The sequence below is a fragment of the Neodiprion fabricii genome, chromosome 4 (genome assembly GCF_021155785.1).
Source record: "Neodiprion fabricii isolate iyNeoFabr1 chromosome 4, iyNeoFabr1.1, whole genome shotgun sequence".
NCBI lineage: Eukaryota > Metazoa > Arthropoda > Insecta > Hymenoptera > Diprionidae > Neodiprion > Neodiprion fabricii.
The window spans coordinates 25,264,045-25,277,746 of record NC_060242.1 but is presented as its reverse complement, the minus strand read 5'-3'; positions in this window follow the sequence as shown (position 1 = coordinate 25,277,746).

The window sequence follows — 13,702 nt, the reverse complement described above, 5'->3', positions numbered from 1 at the left end:
CCGCTATGCGGAAAGAAATTCCGACTTACGAATTACTGTACAGTACTTGATTCATTTTTAACCAGAACCAAAAATATTGTTCTGGGTACAAAATGAAATTGAATTTTCTAATAATAATCAAAAAAACTACTATTCTCCTTAATAATTCTCTATAACTATTGCAATAGTTTGATATTGGTGAAATAACGGGTTGGCATCAAGTCCTTATTTAACTGAAAAACCGTACTAATCTGAATAAACAGTTCTAATGTTTCAATAACCAATACTAAGAACTGTAATCGAAGTATAAATAGTTTGTAATGGTACCAAATTTTTTTTAAATTGCGGCAATATTTAAACGATATTGTTATAATAATACCAAAATCCTGGTAACCGCTGTAGTAAATGAATTTTTCCTCAGTGTAGAGTTTATTTAAAAAAAAAATGTTATCTCGAATTGGAAGTAGCATCTGATTTATCTTTTTTTTTTCTACAAATTCTTCAACGCCCCTCCTCCAAGGGCCGGAATCTCATTAAACCCGATTGATAGAAATCGATCGTCCGTTCCGTCACGATTCCGCCTTTGTTTAAGCTCCGCGCCTCGTTTTATCGCGGTGCTATAGAGAGAATATAATTACGTAGGCTGCGTGCGGTTCTAGCCGGGGAAGCCGATAGCTCTCGAGAGCAAGAGCTGCACGCGTCTTTGGCATCGTCTTAAAAGGGCCTTTATCCCGTCTACGGTTATCCCGTAAAAAGGTGATGTTCTCCAATGGCTATTGAACTCTCTTGTGCAACTTGCATAAAAACTAGCGGGAAGCCTCGCCGATGTGTTTGTCTATCCGTGTGTGCGTGTAAGCTAAAGTTAAACACGCGGGGCCCTGCGACTTCCTTCGCCAGGAGACCATCTCCGCCGTCTTACGGGCCTTGCCTAGGCCCAGCACGTAGTGCTGCTAACGCGATAGAACCCCTTCTCCTTCGTATCCCGATAGCTACACGTATGTTCCTCGTGCTATAAACCATGCTGATCTATACGCGGTGGCTGGGAAGAATCACTCTTCGCGAAGCTGGCACGCAGCGTGCTCATCGAGATGCACATTAGGGGCCTGGTGGAGATTATTTGGAGAAAATTAACGTGATTCAAAATTGGATTGTTTCTCAGTCAAAGTTCGTTTCACGTCAAAAAATGTTTGGATGTCAAAATTCGTGTTGCAAGGATTTTCACCCAACGACGCGATGGCCGAATTCTTTCTTTCGATGCCTCATATTCTTTGCCGTTTCTTTTCGTATGAATGTGAGATGTTTGAAAAAAACATTTTTTTTTTTTGCCAAGTTATTTGTCGAAAATATGGATGATTGATGATAACTACTCGCATCAGTTTTTGTTTTCAGAACCCTACGTTCAACCGACGAGGAATGGTTTGTCGAAGGATATGAGGAATCAAATCCGCGGAAAAACTCTTGCAACGCTAATTTTTCTTCTAAACAATTTTTCGAGTGAAATGAAATTTGATTAAAAATAATTTTCACTAAAAGAAATGGAGCATCGATATTTGAGCCTTACTTTAGGAGTATTTTTTATTTTTGCATTTTTCATTAGAGATCTTCGTAGCTAACAGATATAAAAATTTAATAACTAGAATTGCAAGTGTAATCCGCAGCTGACATGTTCGTTTGAGCAAAGAACACGCGCCTTGTATTCCACGGGATGTGCTAAGATCTCCATTTCATTTCAACTCTGTTTGTGACTACACTCCGGCGAATGTTTAAAGAGTAAGCGGGTACTGGTTTTTCGGCTGGTTGACTAGCAAGTATGGAATAATGAAGATTCAAAGACGACTCAACAAGTGACAGTTGTTCGTCATGGATTTTTCAAGTACATGAGTACTACAAAAGTCAACATGCATCTGAGAAACTACCGATTTACTCACAGCACTTGCAGTCACTCAAGAAGTTTTGTTCGGCAACGATGAACCGCGGTGAATCGAAATATTCTTCACTCTCTCGATGTGATGCAACTGTGCAAGCAAACCGTCGTCATAACAAAATTTTGTTAATAACCGTGGGAATTCGATGAGACCTTATTCATTAATCGGAAGATTTGAATCTTGGTTAATGTCGTCGATCTTTTTAATTTTAAAAATTGGGCACTTCGAATATAAAATTGCAACGCCGTTGTATCTAGTGTATTTTTTCTTTAGGTCAAAACTAACTCGCCTCCATATATCTAACAATCCCCAATTAGCACCCAAGAAGATGTTGTTTCTAAGGATTTTCTTCTTCAAGGTTGATCAATCGATAACACCGCATAAGATATCTCATTACGATCGATGAATCAGATTACATGGATAAATGAACGGGAAATAAATTGAGACGAATGAATGCTCCATTTTTATCGTCCGTGTTCTCAGATCGTATCTACAGAATTGAACGCTCAGAGAAATGACGATGTAAAAAAAGATAAAAATATACTGGAAGCGGTGTTTATCTGTTGTTGCATCTTGGATATGATCGATTAATTTTTTTCTCATCCGCGTCATGTAGACGGGTTTAGCGCCGTAATAAACGCACCTGCGTACACATGTAGTCTACAAAATTGGTGTATAAAAAAAACGCGTTAACATACCTATCCTACCGCACCTAGTTCGTAAATGCGAACCGTAAATAACTGCAGACACGTTACGCGGTTGAAAATAGAAAAGCCAGTGAAAGATCGATTAAATCGGACCTCGGCGAGGATGCTGAAGGCGCCAACGGTACGTACGCATCTGCTGATAACGGGATCCCTTATGAAATTAAATGGCCGCTCGTTTGGGCCCGTCTCTATGAGAATGTGCAGTGCAGGGAGGCTTCGATTAAGTCGTAGCCGAGGATTGATTGCTCGGTAATTCCTCCCGAGAACCGGCTTGCATACCCTCGCGAATTCGCTTCTATACGTACATCCCGCCCGGGAAGATCATTTCAGTCTGGGTGGATACCTGCTGACCTTGAACTTCGAAATGCCTCACAGGCGAGCAGGGTGCCAAGTCTGTATAATATATGGAAAATTTCTCCCATCGTTAACCGGCCCCTAATAAAAAAATTTGTTGATCGAATTGTGTATGTCTGGTAAAACCTGTACTCGAATATTGTCACAAGGTTGAGGGTCGTCTAATTCGGAGTATATTTTAAATAATATTTCACGAACCGAGAGGATCTCGGAAGATCTGTATTCAGTAACCATAATTTGCGATTTTATCAAAACCGAAGATCATTTTTTTTATCAAATAATACCATCAATTTCGAAGCATTTCACTCAGTACACGAAATATTTATGATTTATGTAGTTCTTTCAATGTAAATACACTTTTAATAAATATAGCACCTATTGATAAAATGAATCGCTGAAAAGTAGCATTAATTTTGCAGAAGAAAAATACATTTTTTCATCACCTTCTTTCGCAAATGTTAGTAATCAATGATTTGTCGATATTTTAACGATACGTCGACTCGGGTTTCTTTTAATTTCACCTGCCAAAATTGGTTCAAAATTAAGATCATCCTTTCATCGCTAATTGCCCTCAAACCATTTCAAAATAGCACAACGATTTGTCAAATCTTACGATCAGTACGACAGTGGATTATGAAGTTCTTTGCTAACAATGCAACCCAAAGTAGAGGAGTGACCGGAATCAAAAAAAAATTTTCGCTACAGTCGAGCAATAATTCTGAAATTTAAATCCCATATCCTTGCTTTGAACGGTTTTCTAGTTTTTTAATTGGAAATATCCTGGATCTGAATGGATCTATAAATTATCTATTGTTGAACATCAGATCAGATGTGTTGATAATTTTCCCGAGCTAGAGAGAAAAGGTACACTTTTTCGTCGACACAGTTAAATTGAGGCAAAATTTGCAATTTCCTGTAAAATTTACCGTATGACATACTTTCTAGAATTTATGCGAGTTTAACAAAATGCGGGAAAAAAAATCAACGACAAAAACGTGTTAATCGCCGCACAAAAATCCCCACATCCACACAAGCTATTTACAACATCCACGTCCGATTGTAAGTGGGAGCCGACGCTCTTCGAACATACAAGTGATTTTGAAAGATGAACCTGTAAATTCGCTTGTTCGTTGCAGAGCCGAACGACAGATCTTCGATTTCGTGCAGCAACGAAATTGAAAATTTACAACGTAAATGCAAAGAGTTTTCTGTGAAACTTGCTGCTCAGCATTTGCAGATAGGCAACCGAAGCTGCATTCGAGGTGCCGAAAAGGTGACGACTTCCGAAAAGTTATCCCTGTTTGGCTGACGGAACGCGTATCACCCGCCAATTAAGTTCTTGCCAACGCAGTTTCGCCTGCTTATCCGCAAGTTGTGAGCAACAAGTTTCACAGAAAACTCCCAGTATAACCGTATCGCTTGCGTTCTTCGTCTGCAGGCATGACGGTCGAGTATAAATCAGTCGATCAAACGGCAGACGCGATCGAATGCCACAGCTAGGCGCCTTTCGCAAGGCGTCTAGTCATCATTTTTTTCCACCATCTACCCACCCAATTTTTTGCTTTCTTATTCTTATACGACGTAGTTTTTCGTTTCGTTTTTCATTCCTGATTGTGCGGTTCTTTTCGTTTTGAAAAATCATTTTTCTTTTTTTCTTTTTCTTCGATTTAACTCCGCTCAAATATGTACAATGGGTTATTATTCACCACGCTGCACGGGCGAACGAGCCTCGTGACGTACTTTAGCAGCATCCTCGGCTGATGGAACGAGCACCGTCCATCATAACGGGTCTAATAGTTTTTTTCTTCCTTCTACTTCTACTTCTTCTTCTTCTTCTTCTTCTTTTACTTGACGTTTTAGTTTCTTTTTCTTTTTTTCTCTTCGCAAGAGTAAAACTCGGACCGTTAGAGAAGGTTTATACCGAGATGCCCATCCTTCTGATATACGTGCCGCGGTTCTTGCAGCCTCTTGTGTAAAAATCAGGCAGTCTGCAGTATTGGCCGAAAGAATATCGTAGATGTAATGTAGTACGGAGTAGCCAGCAGGCTGAATGACGTGCAAGATCTCTTTTCCGGGTACATATAATAAGAGGTGATTGGCTTATATCGACTGGTGAGGTACGGAAAGATATAGATATGTGTGAAATTGATAGAGGAAAAGAGACAGGAAGATTCGGTCAGAATCCGGAGCGAGATATAATCTCCTTTTCTCGGTGTGTTGTTTTTTTTAATACTCGTTTTCTTTTTCTCCTTTTATTTAAATCAGTTTGTTTTTCGTAATACCATTTAGAATTTCTTGACGCTTGACGTGGCGGTTAGTTAAAATAAATACATGACCAAATACGATCGTATTACGTATTGCCATATTTTGCAACGAAAACTACAATTTTTTAGAAATGAAAATTTGGCAAACAAAACCAGCATTTCTATACATACTCTTTAATAAGGTGTAAGTAAATTTTCTTTTTTTTGCAAGACGCAGGTTTCTTTTTTCAAAACCCAGAAACACTTTATCTTACTTTGATTAACAAGTTGTTTGTACATAATTATTAACGTAAAGTGACGTAAAAAATAAACGAACACTTGACCTTTATTTTACTCGTTGATGTTTTTCTGTTCGTCTGAGGAACAAAATTCCTTTGAAAATATTCACAATGTAACGAAATCTTAATTTTCCACACTTATTCAATAATAATAATTAACTCGTACATCTAGGTGGTCCAAAAAATATTACTTGCATCATCTTTCATTTATCGCATAAAAGACTTTGCTGTAACCGGAAAACATATGAGATTTAATTTGAATAATAATTACTATGGGAAATCGATGTTTGTTTAACAATAACGCTTTGGACGAATAAAAAAGTTCTAGATGTTTAGACACCTGGTAGGTGTGTGTTTGTACGGGTCTTGTGCTAAAATTATCGGAAAAAAATCCAGCTTCTTTGGTATTTGTTTTCATTGAGATTTAACAATATGATCGTTCTTTCACGATCTTCAACAGTCATTGATCATAGAGGATTTGTCATAAAAATGTCATGAAATTAGTTCAGGTGTTTTTGAGATCTGACTACAATAAAAAAAAAATAAAAAAGAATCGGAACAAATGTGAGGATCAGGACCTGGTCGAGTTAACATGGAATGGACTGCGTATGTACATATTTAAAAAGGCAGAACTATACGAAGAAAAAGTGAATGGGTTAAATTATTCATTCGATTGATGCATATTCAGTAGGGGGTTTGGCCAAGTTTCGCGACATGTTGCTTGCAATAAAAAATCATCGAAAGAAACATCCGTCGCTCTTCTTCGGCAAATTAAACGAGGGTTAGGTACCGATATAATTAATACTACACGTGTTGCGAATGACATTTGTTTCAGGCGAAGCTTGGACAAAATATGAGATAAGTGAAACATGAGAATAAAACTCCAAAAAATGGTTTTCATCGAGTCAGAGCTGGAAAAAATGCTGTAGGGGAGATCGAGGCTAGAAGTTACTAATTCTGCTAGGTACTTGAGGTGTCTGCCGTAATTTTCCTTGTGAGAGAGATGCGACTTCTACCCGTGGTTCAAAAAAAACTTGTGTTGTCTGGATCCGACATTGTAAGTTATCTTTCATACAAAATTGTGAATTTTTGGAAAAAGCCGTTGGTTTCTTTTTACGGAATTCCACGAGTTTTTAAGAAAGGAAATCTATTTTGTCCGTGTTGTAAATTGTAACCATTTTTTGTAGACATTTACAATCTTCTATGCAAAATACTACGATTTTCAACGACTTTCCAAAATAGTCCACGCTTTTGGACAATCTTTTTACGATTTCCGAATATTTTCTACAATTACCAACGAACCGCACTTTATTCTAGTTTGGCGTATAATTTCTTCTCACCGGAGTATTCGTCAAAATGTGATGTTCGTAAGGTACGAAATTTTCTTTGGAAACAAATAAGTATAAAGTATTGAAATTATAAACTAAAGCCTTATAAATACCGAAGCTTCCTATCAATTGTCTTCAAAGTGTTAAAAATGTAATAAACTCTTTCGATCTCACTCTACGACAACTCATTTTAATCAGAATACTATTTTCTACATAGCCATCAACGAATCAGCTCGTCTTTTCTGCCGTAGCCGAGTAATTATTGGGCGATGCCAACATGACGAAGAAAAAAGTCTTTCAGCGAATTTGTTTCGTGATAAGATTATCAAAAGTATTAATTTTCGGCCTATTTTTTTGTTTCCTGAACAATTGGGTCTAATTTCAGTATAAATACGAATCTGTAATTCCTTCATTCGGCAAGCTCAACTCAAATCTTGGCTTATAGCCCGATTGAGTGTAACGAAACTCTTCGAGTACATATGTAAATATATCAAAATCCCGTTGTCTCCGTGATTGAGTGGAAATATTTTTTCCTTTCATGTTTTGTTCAAAAAAAGAAAAAGAAAAAAAAAGAAATAAATAAATAAATAAACATACGTATTCGAGTATTCAATGCGATTCGCGAGTACATGTAGGTGCATGATATACACGCGCAACAGTAGTAGGATATCCTAATTCAGCACCGTACACGCTCTGAAATATAATTCCGTAACTCCGGCGACACATGCTCGCACAGCAGTATTATAAATTTCGTGATTTTGAAATTTTCGGTCTGAGATAACGTTATTACGTAAGCCGGCAGCGTGCGGTACAAACGCGACTACTTCAGAGCTCGTAGGCATCCGCGTATAATATGTGTCTCCGTCAAATGACCCGTTACTCTTCATCGTTCAGTGTCAAGTTACACAAACAACATTTTACCAGATTCTCGAAATTTCTTGAAAACACCATATAAAAAAACATGCACGTACGAATATTTTCGTATCAGCGATATACGGGTACGTTATAATACTTATACACATATACATATAGTGGTGAAGATCAGTGCGAGATTAGCCGTTATCTATACCAAGTTTTATTCAAATTTATACAGAAATGCGACACGAGAATGTTGTTGTTTTTTTTTTTTTTTTTTACGTTTCTTGAAATTATCGTTTCATCATTTTTATATTTTTTGCTTCTTCAAATCGATCATTAATTTTTCTTTCTTCCCTTTTTTATTTCAGCTTCTTCTGCATTTGCATCATATTACATACACTAAACTAACGCTTTACACAAGCATTGTACAATAATTTTTATCACCGACATAGGTTTTTTTTTTTTTTATATTTTTTGTTTCTTTTCTTCTACCCCCCTCTTATATATTCCTTTCTCATTCTCTTTTTTGCGATACAAATTTTCGCTTCAAGCTTGTTGTTCTTTGTTGCCGAACAATGGACGTATTTAAATGCCAAACCTATCACAATTATACACTGTCGTTTAACAATATTATAATTTATTGTGCGATATCTGTCGTGGTTGAATAATTATTGTTGGATTGAAAAAAAAAGAAACAGAAAGGAAAGATCTTAACATATTATAGAATAAATAAATTCCAGGCTCTCGTTGTTTAATACATTAAATATTGTACATCGACTCTCTTTTATGTGTGTGTGTGTGTGTATATAATAATGTAGTTGCGTAATAATTATAGATGTTTTCTCATTATTAGTGTGTACTTTCTTCGTCCTTACAAACGTCATCATCATCATCGTCATCATCATCACCATCATCACCATCATTATCATCATCATCATCATCATCATCTCACCCCTATACAAACATATATCTTTGGTGTACTGCTCGACATAACGAAAAAAAATCACTATTATACTTTGTGCTATTGATTATGCATGTCGTTTCTCTTTTCATATATATGATTTTCGTTTATCTTCATCATCATCATCATCATCATCATCATCATCATCTTCTTCTTCTGCTTCTACTGCTTCTTTCATTCGTCAGGTTTGCTGCGGGTCGAGCGCAGGAAATGGGGTATAAGGGGATATTGCGCGGCACGATCATATATAATATCACCATTCTCTTAATACCGTTTCTTTCATTATCTATATAACTTTATTTAATCGTAGTTTGTAACTTTTGTGTTTTTTTTATTTATTTTTTTTTTTATTTTATTTTATTTTTTTTTCATCATATGTTTTTTATTTTTTATTACTTTTCTTAAATATTATATACTATGTAGGGTGTTCTTGTAAACTTTTTCTTCTTGTTTTTTACGATCATTCAGCTCGACTTCCCTTACATTAAATATCATACGCATAAGTTTACGCGTGACATATATACATACACTATATTTATGTAAATAATATATTATCACATAATTATCGTATATATTATATGTACATTGTATTGTCAAGTGTTGGGGTGGATTTGAATCGTTTACCAGAACGAGGAGATTAATCACTCGCGAACGGGATTTCACAATTTATATGTCGGGTATAATGTGTATATATACATACACAAGGTATAACAATATGTCGGAACAGATGTGTGTCTATATAAGCATATAATGAGCACACATAATTGACAATTCGTCAGCTGTCCGTGATATTGGAACAGATCGTTATATGCTTGAAGTTTACCGTTTTTTATTGTTTCAAAAAAAAAAAAAAAAAAAACAATAGTATGTAGTATGTAGTATGTAGTAGTATGTATATATATATATATCGATATATATATATATATATATCGTTCATATGTTGCAATAAACTCGTGTTAATCCTGCCCTCAAGGCACCTAGGGCACGATCTGAATATTACACAACATTATAATAATTATAATGACGTCCTGCGTCAGACTGAACTATATATTTAAGAATTGTTTAAAAACGCTTCTAACGGTGAATTCCTGTTTGTATTATTATTACTATTATTATTATTATTAATATTTTTATTACTATTATTAATATTATCATTAATGTTGTTATTATTACTATTAATATTATTAATATTATCATTAGTGTTGTTATTATGACTATTACTATTATTAGTATTATCATTAGTGTTGTTGTTGTTATTATTATTGTTGTTGTTGTTGTTGTCGTCGTCGTCGTCGTCGTCGTCGTCATCGTCATCGTCATCATCATCATCATCATCATTACTAATATTACTACTACTACTACTACTACTACTAAGACTACTATTACTATTATTATTATTATCATGATTATTATCACTAATATTACAAATATTACTACTACTACTACTACTACTACTACTACTACTACTACTACTACTAGTACTACTACTTTTATTATTATTATTACTATCGTTATTTTTATTATCGTATTCCATGTACTTATCCTATGAACACATGAAATCACTGCCCAATCGACCAATTTGGACCCATGTAAGGCACTCGAATTGGAAAAAGCAAAATATGCATGCTGTAGCAATATTATATACTATAACGAATTATCACGACAATTTCATGTACTCCTGCACCCTTCAAAAATAACTTTTCCTCTTTTTGTGTCTACTTTTTTCTACTTGAATCATTTTTCCTTTTCTTGTACAGTTTCGAAACAGTCGCGGTTGCAAACCGATTTTATGTATGCGTAATTTTGTTAAATTTTTATTCGAACTGATATCATGGGCGATTACGGGCAGATCTATACTAAGATCTATTTTTCTCTATTTTTATCATTATCATTATCATTATTATTATTGTTATTGTTGGTGTTCTTATTATTGTTGTTGTTGTTGTTGTTATTGTTATTGTTATTGTTATTATTACTATTATTATTACTATTATTACTATTATTAATATTATCATTAGCGTTGTTATCATTATCATTATCATCATCATCATCATCATCATCGTCATCATCATTATTATTATTATAATTATTATTATTATTATTATTCGTAGTAGTAGTAGTAGTAGTAGTAATAGTATTATTAGTATTATTAGTATTATCGTACATATATATTTTTTTAGACAGAAATCGGTGGAAAGTCGGTTGGTCCCTTTGAAAATATAAAATAAATTAATATTTCTGGTATATAATATGATATAATATATAATATAATATATATATATATATATATAGATTGAACCATGTTTAGTCGATGTATATATATTAGGGTGTTTCAAAAAAAGACGAATTTTTTTTTTTCTTATGGTATCCAACAATTGATAGTATATCTAAAAACAAAAATTTTGGCACCAATATTAGCTCTTAATATCAATAGTAAGGTTTGCCTCTATCCATTTCTTTATTTTCCATTCAAATAACACGGGAAAATTTTTGTGCTTTTTGTGAGTTAAGTATTGAATTAATTAGCAAAAAAAAAAAAGTTTACAGGCGCAGGTTCACAGAATTAAAGTAATTTTACGTAAAAATAATATAAATATGGCATATGATATTTTTTTGTAGTTTTAATGGAAAATATTTGAAATTTTTGATTAGTGTTGTTTTTGATCGCTGATATCATTGAAACGGTTAATCTGAGGAACTCTGATCTGAGGACGTTTTTTGTAGAGCGTGAAATTTCCTACAAATCTCTTTTTTCACATTGTTGTTACGATGAACTGTTCCAAAGTAGTAGAAATTCAAAAATAAAAAAAAAATTTTCCCGTGTTATTTAAGTGGAAAATAAAGAAATGGATAGAGGCAAACCTTACTATTGATATTAAGAGCTCATATTAGCGCCAAAATTTTTGTTTTTAGGTATACTATCAATTTTTGGACACCATAAAAAAAAAAAAATTCGCCTTTTTTTGAAACACCCTAATATATATACATTATTTACAAATACTAAAATAAGAGAGAAGAAACAAAATAAAACTATAATCGTAATAATAAGTGATAATAATAACAGTTATATTATTAATATTAAAATCCTAAAATTAATAGAAGTAAATCTTAAAAATATATTATACCTTACATTACATGATAATTTACTAACAATTAACTGGGCATCTGGTACTGGGAGTGAAAAAATGATTCCCAGTTATCTCATCATACTCTTACGATCGCCATCGTGAAGTGGTTACACGCTCATATAATATGCCTATGACGAGTGTTGTTAATACGGTTCGGCTGAATTATACTTTACACGAATTCCGGAAAGATCAGGCTTGAACGCAGTATGCATACAAATGGCAAAATATCATTTATTCTCACGTTTTTCGACAATTGTGTAGAATTTTCAAGGGATAACTGTATAACATTTTATCGCGAGAGTACTCATTGATTTTTAAATTACGAACACCACCTCGCTCCGTTTTGCTTCGTCATTTAAAAACTGTACAGTTTTTCACCCAACTCAGCTTTTCATTCATCGATTGATTTGGTCGCTACTCTATCTTGAGATCGTGAAAAATTAATTTAATACCTCGTTCAGTGATTGAATAAAAAAAATAACCCGCCTAATTGATGAGCAGACTGATCACTCGATGGTATTGCATAAAAAATTTATAAAATATAACGAATCATTCTGATTTTAAGTCTCCCGCTTCTAGCGTAAAACCAAAAATACATGCTAAGCCACATCTGTAAGACAAAATAGATCGATCGTTAACGATTAATGAAATTATCATTTGTTCGTAGTGATTTATCGTTTTTTTCTTTTTTCAAATTGGTGAACAAATAATATCTCAGAATAAAGACTAGGAAAAAAATATTCAAAGCGGAAAACGACTAAAAGATTAACTTCATCGCGTTCATTCGATCTAGCAGTAACAGTTATGGGTTTAATTCGACTGGCTTTCATTTTACTGACTAAACAGTACATTTCGTTTCGCGCATAATATAATGGGTGTGAAGAAATAAAAGCAATTTCAAGCCGTTACCGTAGTTATAGTTTGTAGCGCCAGGATATTTTGCCATCGAGTATTCTTCATTCAATTTCAGATCTTCCGCGGAATACGCGTAATTAATTGTTATACTTTTGACGACGTTTTTTTCTACCAAACTCTGGAGAAAGAAATTACGTATCTACGATTTTTCATAAAAATGCGTAATTAAAATTATGCGGGTAAAACGTTTCCAGTTTTCTGTCAAAAAATTATTAAAAATACATAGAGAATTACCCTCGTATGCATCTCTGAGATTTTTATCTTCCTACGTTTCGACGCTCACAAATTATTGCCAAAATATTGGCGTAAAAATTCGTGGAGAATAATTTAACTACCAAGATACATGTTTCACCTTTAATGAGTAAATATTCGTCGAACAGAAGGTACCCGATTTTATCTCAGATAAATATGCCCATGTGTAGAATGAAGCAATTATCTTTTACTTCTCTGGGGAAAAATACCAAGGCACAAGGTGATTTATATACCAAGTACGTGGAGCATTCCACGCTAACTCGATCAGGGTCTGACCCTCGACCTCTTGGATTTGGTTCGCGATTTTCTATAATGTTGTTCCGACTCTGAAAAGGACTCACTATTTTTAAAAAAACTTTTAAATTACGTATAAAAACAAGTTGATTTTTTAAAATTATGATTAGGATATGTTGCAAAAATTTGAAAAAATCGTGGACCAAATCCAAGAGGTTGAGGGTAAGACTCTGATCGAGGTGGCGTGGAATGCACCAAATAGCAGCGGTGGAATACTTTTTTTCATACACACTATTCTTAATTTTCAATTATTGTCAATCACGCGTCGTTACTACCGTGACTCGGAAGAGATTATAGTTTGTATTTTTCGTTTGTACATAAAATGGCTTCCAATCGCTAGACAAATTTTTGTAAATAAATGTTACTTTTCTTTTCCGAACAGAGTTTGACAATTACCGCAGATTTCATTACCAAGCATTTACCGTACATAAGACAGATTGCGAGATAAACGATTCGACG